This window comes from Rutilus rutilus, assembly GCF_951802725.1.
Source record: "Rutilus rutilus genome assembly, chromosome: 2".
NCBI lineage: Eukaryota > Metazoa > Chordata > Actinopteri > Cypriniformes > Leuciscidae > Rutilus > Rutilus rutilus.
Window position 1 is genome coordinate 4,256,677 of NC_140210.1, and position 14,632 is coordinate 4,271,308.

The 14,632-nt window shown below is 36.8% G+C and overlaps 1 long non-coding RNA gene across 1 annotated transcript; it reads left to right on the forward strand.

The window, feature by feature from the left end:
* Positions 1 to 3,015: 3,015 nt before the first annotated feature.
* LOC311286701 lies at positions 3,016 to 4,799 on the forward strand. Its single transcript, XR_014626622.1, has 2 exons — positions 3,016 to 3,330; positions 3,416 to 4,799. It is a non-coding gene; the product is annotated as an uncharacterized lncRNA (long non-coding RNA).
* The last annotated feature ends 9,833 nt before the right edge of the window (positions 4,800 to 14,632 follow it).

A 14,632-nucleotide genomic window follows, 5' to 3' on the forward strand; every position in this document is an offset into this window, starting at 1 on the left:
AAATAACACTTGTTGGTCACATGTGCAGCTTGGAGATTCTTCAAAAAGTGTTTGTTCCAAGGAAAACTGCAACAGTATTCAATTTTGGAACAACTAAGAGTGAGTAAATGATGACTAATGTTCATTTTTTGGGTAGACTATTCCTTTAAATAGCAAGTTTCAGTGAGGTACATTTTGCGGAGGCACAAACAGAACATTTCAAACAAGTAAGAGAAGAAACTCCTGAGAGTGAATCGGTGGCGATGGGCCAAAGCAGATGCCATCATACCTCTTTTGGCAGAGTCTCCACTGTGATACATCTTTTTGCATGTGTGGGAAGAGAGTTTCCCCAATTAGGATCTGATTTTTCCAGACAAGGATCTCCCCATATGTGGGTTTTCTCACACGTTTACGACGTGGGATACACTCTCTTGAGGATTCGGTGTGGTTTTCTCACTTGCAGCAGCTTCCAGTTGGATGAGTGGGCTTTGGGATCTCCATCCAAATAGCTGGAGACGTATTTGAGAGGAGGATGGTGTTCAGGGAAGCCATCTGCTACGATGCAAAAGATCAGGCTGTGCATGTGACCCATAAAAATCGAACTTTTTGGGCGTGAAGATGCAACTGCCGAGACATCTGCTCTCCTAAAACACAATAAGTTTTTGTCCACCCTTTTCACACACACAAATAATTTATAAGAAAAACTAAAATATTAAATGCATGTATCTGCTATTTGACAGTGAACACGTCATATCCACAATATAAATGTAACATCAAAACAAAATTATAGGCTATATATTTAATTCTTTCAGATAGGCTAAGTCGTTTCAAAAGCCATGTCACTGCATTATGCTCACTGCACGGCTATTTATCAAATAAATACATGTACATGAAATACTGCATTTAGTTCTATTATTAAATAATAAGAAAGGATTGTGGAGTGATATGAGAGAAATCAAAGTAGCACAGATAGTGTCAGATATACATCAGCTGAAAAGCCACTCTAAAACTAGGCTGGAAGGCCAGTTAAAACCAGAAAAGCAGCTTATGATTTTGAATCATATAGCCATACTGTTATTCAGACAAACAGCACAATTTCAATTGTGATGTTACTTTTATACGACAGTTCAGTTAATATTGCGTTGCTAACATTTTAGGCACAATATTGCCATTTATTTTTGTACTGTCAACGGAAAAAGTTCTAAACAAACGTGCATCTCCAGTAGTGGTGCTTCGTTCCTGAATGAATTACTCTTTATTGAATGAATCGGTAAGCGATTCATTGGTTTGGGTCTTGAATGAATCTGTGATTTTGAATCAGATGAGTCAATGATTCAATGGCTCATTTATTGTCTGCATCCGAAATCGCTAAATACTATGTAGTATAGCAGAAAAAAACAGTGTGTGACAAAAGTAATATGTCCAAATTCATAAAAGCACTATTTCCGGTGAGATTGTGAAGAATACTTTACTATCCTATGAGGCCACGGGAGAAGTGTGAAGTGTGAAGAATACTTTACTATCCTATGAGGCCACGGGAGAAGATCTGTGAATGACAGTGAAGCGACGCAACTGACGCTGGAAGGTCACATGATAATGACAACATGGCGAATATAGTACGTCCAGATTACATTCATACTTGAGAGTATGGGATTTTAGACGTAGCCATTGCTTTGTTCCTGAATTAATCAGCATTTTTGAACGAATCAGTTTGAACGATTCAATGATTCACTCATCGACACCTAATGGCGTATCAATGTCATCTGAAGAAAAGTAAAAATAAATTGGTCTGCCTTGCTATGCAATTCGGTATTATACATGATAAATAAAATAAATGTGTACAAATTCACACAAAATGCTTTGTACACTAACTACGATGCACAAAGAAACGTGTTTTACACTTATGGAGTGTGTATATCACATAGTACACACATTCATACACACAAATGGCTTTAATACTTTTTTATTCTCAGACATGAATGCAAGTGCACATTACATATTTTAATTATAAGCTTCCCTCATAATCTAACACATTCTCTTAAGGCTAAAAGATACTGAACTAATTTAATCTCACATCCAGTTAAGCTCATTCACACTTGGGCAGTAGAAACATTTGTTTCGGTCAAACAGGATAATCTCTTGTGATTCTTGTTAGTTGGCTCTATTATCTATGTGCTTTTTGCTTAAATGGGTCATATTTCCCCCTGAAGTCTATTTTTATAATGTTAGCTTATGTTTCTTGTACCAAAACCTGTATGTTTTATATGAACATTTGTGTATGCAATTTTGCTTGTTCATAAAGAATGCTGGACTGACAGTAGACTGACAGTATTGAACTTGAACCGAAACATTTTACTAATTAAAACAAAATCATCCTAATTTACATAGGAAATTGAATTGGTGAATCATTTGTGTGAATCTATTAATTTAAAATTTAACTTTAAACAACTTTCCTATACGCTACTAAAGAGATTTTCATATGACTGAGAACTGTTTGAGTGAGAACATTCCTGAGAATGAATCAGACTTTCCGAAGCTACATAAAAGAGATACAGAGAACTGTTTAGAATGAACCAATTCACTAGAATGAATCGTATGAAAGCTTGTTCCTGCCATGGAATGAATGAATGAATGTGACTTTTTAAATCACACAATTCTGATTCCCCCCCCCCCCCCCCTCGCAATTCTGTCATTCTATTCTATTCTATTCTATTCTATTCTATTCTATTCTAAATTGTGAGATATAAACTATTACAATTGCAATATATGAATTCGCAATTGTGAGTTTAGAAGAAAAAGTAGCAATTGGCTTTTTTATTTTGATATTTCGTGGCGAAAAATAAAAACAGAATTGCAAGATATAAACTCATAATTATATTTAAAAAAAAAAAATCAGGATTGTGAGATGAAATGGTGCAATGATCTTTTATGTTTTGATTTTGTGGCGGAAACAAGCTTCCACAGAATCATGAAACAATATTTTCTAAAATATTTAAATATAACTTCATATTTACATTAATATACCTTAAGGGGACTTCCGGGTTAAGCATGGCGTGAGTAGACACATTTTTTTTTTTTTTTTTTTGGTTGGGGTTGGGAAGGGTGGTTGACAGCATTGTTTACCTCTGGTTTCTTGCATTTTATTTTTGTCATTTACAATGCATGTGTGGTGGGAAAGCCCTTTACTTTCCCTTATAATTATAGGTGGATCGTAAGCCAATTAGCTGTCCCCATGGGGATATAAAGTGCGACAGACTGGTGCTTGAGGTCAACGTCATTTGTTGACGTCATTGGTGCGCCGCAATGACGTTACTGTGGCTGCTCCCGGCATTAGGTGTGGACATTAGAGAGGTAGGAATGCTTGGTGACTTTATGAGATGGTTTCTAAAATCAGTAACTAATTGTCCCTGGTTGCATGTGTTTTCTCACACCTTAGTAAGCTCTTGATTGCGTGATTGCCATTTCCTCTCGTAAAGTGCGAGTCAGCTGTTCCGTCCCTCGTGTGGATCTCGCACTACTGCTGTGACTGCCGTTATTGGGTGTGTGCGCTCCTTGAGTATGCACGCATCATTCGTCATTGGTATGTCCAACAGGCGTTTACTAGGTTCGGTGAGACTCTATCATCGTAATATTGAATGGTGACATTCTATTTTATTTCAGGTGCTCTCTCTGAAACGTTGGAAAGCGTAAGCTGATTGCTTGATCGCTATTTCCTCCCGTATGGTTCAAACCAACGGATTCGTTTCTCCTGCAGATCCCGCACACTGCTGTGACTGCTAGTTGGGCGCGTTTCACGTCCTGCCCACGGTTTTAAAATACTGCTGCACGACTGATAACGTTTCTGTCTTGTTTTGTGTTGATTTTGCTTTACATTTGCTATTTTCTTTTGTTTTGTTTAAGTCGTCTTTATTTACATTTGAATAGAAGTGATACTCTTTGCCTGTGCATATTCTAATTTAGTTTGTTTTCTATTATTTGGTTTTCTAGTTCGCAAAGAGCTTTATCCCTTTTTGGGGTTTGTTTTGCAGTGCATTTATTTTGTGTGGCTTATTTGATTTATCCTATTAAATGTAATTTTTCTTTTGTATTTTTCTAGTTTGTATTTTGTTTTGCTGTTTAGTTAATTATCGTAAACTGATTGAGTTTAGTTTATTTTCTGCAAACTGTTAAAACCAGTTTGCTGTATTCTCCTGCAAACTGTTAAACCCAGTTTAGTGTATTTCCTGCAAACTGTTGAGATCATTTTGGGTTATTTTTCTGTAAACTAAAATCCATTGTTTTGCTTTTGTATTTCTTTAACTCTTTTTGTTTAATTTATTTGTTTAATTTGACTTGTAATTTGAGGGCAACTAGGCCTTGTACATTTCTTTTCCAGTTTTGTTAATTCTTATTTTGGGTTTTGTTGTTTAATGTAAAGCGACACAGGGCAATTTGCCTTACTTATTCTGTGAGCATTTTTAGTGACTCTTATTAAGATTGTGCTGTTCTTGTGTCGCAGGATCTGGGTGCCAAAGGCAGGGAGGCCGGCTCTATTCCCTTCTAAGTGGTGGTGGTGTTCACAGTGTGCCGTGTCCATCCGTGGAGTATGGTGTGAGTGCGTGTGTGTGCGTGCACTGGTGAAAGGAATGATTTTTTTGCTATAGGCAGCCTAATCTCTGATAGCCTGACCCTGCTGGTAAGCCCCAGTTAGCTAGTGTCCCTGTGACCTTTCTAGAATCAAACCTTTATGATGAGCTGTGCTCGGCTGAGGCCTGATATATTTTAATGATTGTTTTAAAGTGATTGTGTAACTTAATAAAGTCAACCGTTTTGTATTGTTACCCATGTCTCTGAGCGATTATTGATGAAACGAACTTGCGTGTCCTTTTAAAAGACACTAAATTCTCTGGGTGTAACTCCCTGAGTGGCGTAGTTGGCAAATTATCCTTCAAATACACCTCCGGGTTGCCACACATGCCTACAATTTGTTTTAGATCAAAATCCTTGCATGCTTCTAATTTCTGTATCATACAGTTAATATTGGTGATGAAGATAGAGGTCATCCTGTAATGCTTATGACATGGAATGTCAGGGGATTAAATGTTTTCTCCCATGTTAAATCTTTCAAACCAAATATATTACTTTTAAAAGAAACACATTTAAGACTGGATGATCATAATAGAATTCGTAAGGTATGGGTTAGTCAAATTTTTCATTCCAAATTTAATAGCAGATCAAGAGGTGTGGCAATTTTAACGAATAAGAGAGTACAGTTTATACCTTCTGACACAATCTGTGACCCTAATGGTCGTTACATTATTGTCTCTGGGTCTCTTTTTCAAGTCCCAGAGGTTTTAGTTGACGTTTACACTCCCAATTGGGACGATGCTCAGTTTGCAGATAGCCTCCTATCATTAATTCCCAAGCTTAATACACATCATTTGTTGTTTTCGATCCTCAGCTGGATAGATCCAGCACTAGTAGTAATGTTTCTGATATGGCAATGGCCTTTTCTTTATTTATGTTACATAACGGCTGTGTGGATCCTTGGAGATTCTTAAACCCGTTGACTAGACAATTCTCCTTTTATTCCCATGTCCATCATTCCTTTTCTAGACTAGATTATTGTTTTGTAGACAACTTCTTTATATCAATGGTTAAGAAAGTTGACTACTCAGCTATAGTTGTATCTGATCAAACACCTGTGGTGCTGGACCTACACTTCCCTTTGAACATCATAGGCGTCACTTCATAGCATCATCAGCAGCGCTCAAAGGATCTGCCCTTATGTTGTATTAGTTTGGTTATTTAAGAAATTCATAATATATAATAATAAAGCAAGATACCCCATTGAAATATGTGGTTTATATAAACTGCAGAGGTAAAGTATAAATTAAGATTATTGTGAGAGATGTGAAGACGAGGAGGGATATTGGGAAGCACCCTATGTCTTACTCATTACTCTGGGAGACTTTAAAGGCCTACTTGAGGGGTCAAATATTATCTTATACAGCATATGCTAATAAAGAATGTAAGAATGAACTGCAAGCACTCTCACAGTCTAAATTAGATTCCAATATTCTGAATCACCCACAGCTAAATTACATAAAAAAAAGAGAGAGTTGATTTGCAGACAAAGTTGAATTTTTTTTATCCACTTCTCATACAGAACAATTAATAATGAGGACGCGTGGTCTTTACTATGAATATGGAGACGAATCAAGTCGGCTCTTGGCTCATCAGCTGAAACGTCAAACCGCCTCCCCTCTTATTTCTCAGATAAAAGACTTTAAAGGTGCTATAAGCGATCTCACGCGTTTTTTAGGCTAAAACATTTTTTTTCACATACCGCAAACATCTCTTCACTATCCGCTAGCTGCCTGTCCCCTGAACACACTGTAAAAAAACACGGTCTCTGCAGACAGCCCACGCTCCACAAACTGCAGCAAAAACAAACTGAGCAACAAACAGAGCGACCCGCACCACGAAACATAACAAACTGTTCCAGCCAATAACCAACAAGAATGATGTGGGGGTGGGGTTCGGGGGTTAGTGCGCGGAGGAGGGAGGGTCTAGCTAGCCTCCGTTTTGTTTGATAATAATTCAAACATCAACAAAAGGGTTACGCCAACCGAGATCGCTTATAGCACCTTTAATCAAACTTTAGTTAGCAACCCAAATGAAATTAATACAAATTTCAAAACCTTTTACTCATTATATACTTCTGAATTCCCTTCAGATCCAACGGATTTGGAAAATTTCTTAAACAATTTAGATATTCCTACTTTGCAATCAGATAAGGCAGTAGATTTAGAATGCGACCTCGAGATAGAAGAAATTAGTAGGGCCATTATGGCACTGAAGAGTGGTAAGTCCCCAGGCCTTGATGGGTATCCTATTGATTTTTTTTTTAATTTTTTTTATGGAGAAACTTGCACCAATTCTTTGAAGTTTTTAAATAATCTTTTTCGCAAGCATCCATTACACTCCTTCTTAAAAAAGATAAAGACCCTACCCAGTGTGAATCGTATCGTCCTATATCTCTTTTAAACACTGACATCAAAATTTTAGCTAAAGCGTTGCCATTTTGTTTAGAACATGTCCTCCCCTCGATGATCTCAGACGATCAAATGGGATTTATTAAAGGTCGCCAATCTTTCTATAATATTCATAGACTCGCTAACGTAATGTATCTTTCTGATACTTCTCCGCACGCGGAGGTAGTTATCTCCTTGGATGCCATATTTGTTTGCAGTCTTAAAAAAAAGTTTGGTTTTGGTAATATTTTGGTCTTGGATCAAAATAATTTAGCATTCCCCTTCGGCATAAATTCAGACTAATTATTCTCGATCAGACTTTTTCCCATTAACACGAGGGACTCGTCAGGGATGCCCACTGTCCTCACTCATTTTTGACATTGTGATTGAGCCTCTTTCAATAGCTTTGAAAACAGCCACAGCATTCCAGGGGGTTTCTTTATACCCCGATGACCTTTTGCTTTACATCAGTGACCCCATATCTAGTTGTCCTTTATATCATTATTAGGTTGGTTTGGTACCTTTTCGGGATCCAAATAAAATTTCCAAAAAAGTTTCCCTATTAATGATTTGGCATTACAAATTCAACAAGAATCATTACCCTTTCGGTTTTCTCCAAACGGCTTTAAATATCTTAGAATTCATATGACGCGCTCCTTTTCTTCTTTGTTTGAAGCCAATTATAAAGCTCAGTTCAAAGAAGTAAAGGCAGAGTTAGAAAGGTGGCGTAGTCTTCCCCTTACTTAAGCTATAATAATAGAAAAACACAAGTGTTACGGCTGAGGTGGTTCAACGACAAAGGAGATTCAGTAGGAGACTTTAATTCAGAAATAAAACCAGAAAACATAACCACACATCATCTTAAAGTAAAAGATACAAGACAAGGAACAGGGAGAAACATAGGGTTTAAATACACAGAGAACAGATCAGGGAAACAAGACACAGCTGGGGCAAATTAACTCAATGACAGTAACCATAGAAACCAACAAGATACAGCTGAACCAAATTGACTAATGAAGGAATGACAAGAAACTGAACAATGAACAGAGGAAGAGCGTGCAGGTGAGGGCCAGGGAGGATGATGGGAAATGTAGTGACCGTGACACCAAGTTCCTTTGTTTCAGTCCCTACCGTTTTTTTGTTGTTGTTGCCCAAATCCTTTTTTTCCGTTCAATTAATCAAACTATATCCTCTTTCATTTGGGAAAATAAGATCCCCAGAGTTTACAAACATATTCTTCAGAGGACCCGTGAAGTTTAGGCCTCCCAAGTTTGAAAATATTATTTTGGCTTCATTGCCTAGAAACAAATTGGAGTTTAATTGAAGCACAAACATGTCTTTCTCTCTCCCTGCTTAAGTGTTTTCTTCCCTACCTTTGAAAGCTTCTCATTTCACATCTAACCCTGTAGTACTTTCTACTCTTACTCGTTGTCACTATAAATTTAGTTTTGGGTTCTGTTTGCAAAAATAATGTATTCTCTCCCTCTACATAGACTCATCATTTAGACAGTGGGTAACTTCCAGGTTAATATGCATCAAAGATTATTTAGTTTCGAGAACCTCTGCAGATTGCCTCCCACATCCCACAAAGCCATTTTTTTTAGATATCTTCAGATTCATAATTTTGTTAAGAACAAATTTCCACCCTTCCCTGATGTTCCGCCTACCTCGCCCTTAGATAGCCTTACTCTCAATTTTAATAATAAAGGATTGATTTCCACATTATATTCCCAGTTCATATATTTGAAAGGGTACAATCTGGACAAAATTAATTCCAGATGGGAAAATTAACTGGCCATAAAGTTGGCTTTTTGGAGGGAGGCGCTTAAAAAGGTCCACTCATCATCATCCTCTGTTAGGTTAGGGCTCATACAATTTAAAGTGCTTCACAGGGTTCATATGAGGGGATCTGTGGACAGATTTTATTTGAAATGGGAACCTATTTTGTCATATTTAAAAAATCTGAAAGAATTACCCAGTTGTTAACTTATTTTCTATGTATCTCTCTCTCTTTACACCTTTTTGTGACGCTGTGTTTGCTGTTTTGACCTCAGTGTAGTCGGTCTCACCGAATGGCAAAATATTTTTTTCTTTCTCTTTTATGTATGCATTTATACTGTAATAATGATACTTTTATCATCAGTACTTATGTTTTGGTATGCATGCCTTGAAAAGGTGTAATGACATAATTGTTATATTTTGCCTTTGTAACCAGATGCTATGTTATTCTGTTGTATTTAAGCTGGGAAGAGATGTTTCGGGGGTGAGCGAGGTTCTTATAGTAAAAACAGAAGGAAGGAAATATATATATATATATATATATATATATATACCTTAAGGAGAGTGTTCAGCTTTTGCAGTGACATCGACTGGTCTCGCTCACCAGAAACGCTCCCACTCAGGTGCTCACTTCTTCAGCCACAGATCAAGAGGGTGTTTGACACTGAGGTCCAATCGTTTCCGCGGGGAGGTGAAACATCAGCTGGAAGCCTCTGATCCAGTACCTGGTTTGGAGACTCTGTTTGACACCCCGGTTGATCATCTCCATACGAGAGAGAAAAGGAGAGTCCCGATCCATCAACTCCCTAAAGCACCACAATCCTCCAGAACCTACCAGTCTCCTCCAGCCACTTCACTTTCTTCAGATGTGGGAAGGATGGCGAGATGAAGCAGAAATTGTGCCTTTCGTGAAGAACTTTGCAAGACATTTTTGCATTTTAATATGGTCAAATATTTACGCACAATAAAACCAGGAGCGTGCAATAGGAAATTGAAGTGGGTTTGATGTTGAAGTTGTTTCCACCAAATTCTTAACAAGAACAAGCAGAGAAACATCAAAGAAAGCATTTTCAAGGGATAGTTCACCCAAAAATAAAAAGACTTTCGTTCATATATGTAACACATACAGATATTTTTAAAACAAATCTGAGAGATTTCTGTCCTTCCACTGACAGCCTACGCAACTACCACACTCTCAAAAAAATGATTCAGTGTGGCTTAGTAAATATCACAGTAATAATTAACTTTATTAACTTAATAAAATCTCTGAATATCATTTACTTGATTGAACATACCAAAAATCCAACAGTTAATTTTGTCTGAAATTTACAGTTATATTTTAGTATGTTTTTTTTTCACTAAAAGAATTTAGTATTTGACTAACCAAATATTTATTTAAAATATATTTAATATAGTCATGAAATTTCCATTTAAATATTTGAGAATGGAGAATTAAACTGATCTGTTTCAAGAACCACAAATATTACTTAATTCAAATCAATATTATTAATATTTAACACACACACACGAAACTGAGTAAGTTTACTCAATTAAAACAATGCACCCCTCCCCCACAACTCAACGGCTGAGTGAGCGTGGGCTGTTTGAACTCTCCGGTCTCCAGAACAGTTCTCTCTTCTTTACACTTTAATTACTTTCAAGTGTTTAAATATTTAATTTTTACTTCTAAAATGTGTGTTACAGGAGTTTAAATGTAGGCAATATTGTATACACATTAAAACAGTATAAAATATGCTGTATTGCTGTACTCATCGACAATAAAGGCCATTGTCATGTATACCGGTGGTTGTATGGAATATTTTTTACAAAGGTTTAGAGAAAATAAAAAAAAGTTAATATGACTCATGAATATTGTTTATTTTTATGTTTTCCCCCAATTATTTCTACTCAATTTAATTTGTTAATGTACCAAATGCAATGAACGTTACTCAGATCTACTTACATTTACTCAGTTCATACAGTGTATGTAATTGATTTCACTGCTTTAAAATGTAATCAATTTTAAAGCATATTTTAAAGATTTTATTGTATTATTATTTTTATAGGCTACACACAAACATATACATGACAAGCATTTTGCATATATGAAACTCAGAGTAAAGAATAATAAAGATAGAGAAAAATTAATATAAAGCATATTTTTAATATACATTCTTTACAGTATATCCATGTTTTTGCTAGAGTGTAAGCTTATGACCACATTTATAAATAGCGTTTTTCATCATTGCAGAGTCATGACGGATCTCTCTTTCTAAGTGTCACGCATGAGATGGGACCGCTATCTGAAGCGCGCCATCATGACCCAGATTTAGTTAATGGCACAATTTGACTGACAAGTCATCAGAGCCTGAAACATGGATTAATCTTCGGTTCAGGTTATTGAGACCTCTAGGTCGCAAACCAGGCCAGCCAAAAGAAAGCCACGTTCAGGATGAACACACAGGGACAGGGACATGATTTGATTAAAGACGGACCCCCGGGGGCCCACATCCTGACAAATGGTGGATGTGTAAGACAGGCTGTGTGCCTTGAGAGTCTGACACACAGCAATATGAAGGAAGACAGAGGTGTTGAAAACAAATTGGGAAATCTGGCATCATCCGCCTGCATGCGTTGAATGAGGGATTTGATTAGAGGTTCCCCCGAATGAACAGATTTCACTTGATTTGTTGTTGTGGGCGGACTCCTGTCTTGAGCATAGGCTGGCGTCCCGCTGCTTCATCGAATATTTGAAAGGAAATGCTAATATGGTGTGCACAGATTTCACATCATTTGAACTTTTTTTTGACAGCAGACCGCATGTCTTTGCAGGCCACCCGTCCAAATATCTGCTCATGTGCTGAAAAACCAGAGGGCTTTAGTGGTCAGCTTTCGCTCAGGGCTCTTGTTTTCAATTTTCTTTGGCAGTTTTGGGCCATGTGAGGCTTTAGAAACCCTTGCCAGACCGAGGCTTGACTGCTTTGAGCTTTAATCCAGCCCTGAGATAATGGCACATTTAAACTATAAAGAAGAAGCATTAACATGGCATGAAGTACACTACATCTTCAGTAATGATGTTGGTAAAGGTCGCATGTTAAATAAAATTATAGTTACAACACTGTTTGACAAACATGCAAACCCTTTAAACCCATTTAAAATAAAGCATGGTAAAATCACTGTAGCACGTGGCTCATAACTTATGTCTTAGTAAAATATTAGAGTTCAGTCATTTGTAAAGTAAATCAACACATAGTCAAGAAATTATAATAAAAAATACATTCCAGCTGAGCAAAATCATGAACAGTATTTGCATTGCTCTCAGAAGAAAAAAAAAACTTTGGTATATTTTAAAGTTGTTTAAAATTAATGACATATGGACATTATCTAAATACTTCATTACAGCTATACAACATTTGCAAGATTATGAGGTGTTTCCTCATTGAAATGCAAGTTCAAATTAACCCCGTACTGCACAGCATTACAATACTTTCTGGTTGTTCTTGTGAAAAAAGACGCCATGAGCAAGAATCTGGACGAGAATGTTTTGTCTGGCTCAGTCAACCTCAGGCTAAAGAACAACTCGATCTTATTTTCACCGGAGGGACAAAAATGATTAAAGATTCATTTGCATTGAGAATATATTTTGGGCTGCCCTTGCGGCACTTGTCAGTGAGGCATTCTGGGAATATAAACTGCCACTGGTCAGACAGAGACCTATGATTGGCCATTCAAGAGTTGCAATTCAAATTCTCACAAACTCTCAATAAAAATGCCAAACTAAACTAAACTAAACTAAAATTAAACTAAATTAAATTAAATTAAATTAAATTAAATTAAATTAAATTAAATTAAATTAAATTAAATGTTAGAAGATCCTTATATAATCGTGATATACAATATCCCAAAAGTGTCATATTTGTAGATAAAACTACAAATACATACTTTAATTGCTGTAACTGATGATTAATAAAATAAAATAAAACAAAACAAATTAAATATAAATAAATACATACATACACGTTAATTATAAATGTTAATTATACATTAATATTCCCAAAAATGCTTCACTTTCTTTCATTTACTAATTATTTCTGTTGATTTGGGGGTGAAATAAGATCTGTGCATGTTCTTGACAGATTTTTGTGAGATTCACCCAGTTGTTGTTTGTGTACAGAGGCATTCAGGGGTGTCAGTCATGGTAATATTTCATCCTAAGGGTTCAGCCAACGAGGGTGATGCACAGAAATCTAGTGCATATTTCCTGCAGATGAGGTCAGCTCACCCGGCCAGCATTCATAACTCTTTCTCTGCCTGCTCACTCGTCAGGAAAGACAGCCGTACACACTTGTTCATGCTCACTTTAGAGTGATTGAACGACTCTTAGTTACATGGAGAAACTGCATGCTGTACGGCAGCCCACGCGTCATGTGCAACATGTTCCAAGACGAGCTGCAATCTATCTTTATTCGTTTGTACTGTAATCTTTAAAACCCACAACATTTCATCAGACACAAAATGGTCAGAATTAAATTACTTGTCTTCAAAGTGGAATTGTAAAGAGGTTAAGGACTAAAACGTGATAACTTTTGCATTAAAAGATTCTTCAAAACATCTCCTTTGCATCCACATAAAAAAAGGAAGGTCATGTTGGTTTGAAAGAAAATAATCAAAAGATTTTCATTTCACTCACTTTTTTATTTTTACTGATTTTTCCTATTAAAGGGATGGTTCGGAGTAAAATCAACCTAGGGTCCTTTGCACCATGACCTCGAGCCAAACACCCCCCAGAAGCCTTTTTTCCCCTTGGTCGAACATTATTAAAGTTAGAGCTTATTTAGAGATATCAGCCGGATGGCTTAGTGCAGGCGCTAATGGATCCAATGATGTATCTCGTAAATTACCCCACTAATAATGCCCAGAATGGTACCAAACTTCTACAGTAGTACAAATAGGTTCTGTACTCATAAAACGAGGCATTGGAAAGTTTGTAAGTACATCAGGAGTTTATTTAAATAACACTTGCCTGACGGCTAATGCTACTGCTATCCCGGACGTCGACGTCACTTCAGGGGTTTGGGAAAAGCAAGTAAAAGTCCTGGCAGAAAGCGATGCATAAGGATGTAGTATAACGACGCCCAGTTCCAGGAATGCACTAATATTTTGTTGGTAGTACTAGTTTGCAACAATTATTAGTTAACACTATATAAAATAATAATTCGTCGTTATGCATCGCTTTCTGCCAGGACTTTTACTTGCAAACCACTGAAGTGACGTCGACGTCCGGGATAGCAGTAGCATTAGCCGTCAGGCAAGTGTTATTTAAATAAACTCCTGATGTACTTACAAACTTTCCAATGCCTCGTTTTATGAGTACAGAACCCATTTGTACTATTATTAGTGGGGTAATTTACGAGATACAACCTTGGATCCATTAGCGCCTGCAATAAGCCATTCGGCTGATATCTCTAAATAAGCTCTAACTTTAATAATGTTTGACCAAGGGAAAAAAGGCTTCTGGGGGGGTGTTTGGCTCGAGGTCATGGTGCAAAAGGACCCTAGGTTGATTTTACTCCGAACCATCCCTTTAAGCACAGACAAGGGACACTTACTGATTAAGTAACAGCCAAAGTGATTTGAAGTACTTTTCAGTTGAGAATCAAGCAAAAACAGCTGTTAGATGATCCTTGTATATAAGTGTGGTATAAAATTTCCCAAAAGCATCACACAGGTAGATCAAAGTACAATTACATTGCCAATACTTTAATTGCTGTAACTGACAGTTAAGTGGAGCCAGATGCATGTGTTATAATTTTCTGCAAAAGTGTAGCCATGTTCTTCCACAGCAATTTATTTCATTT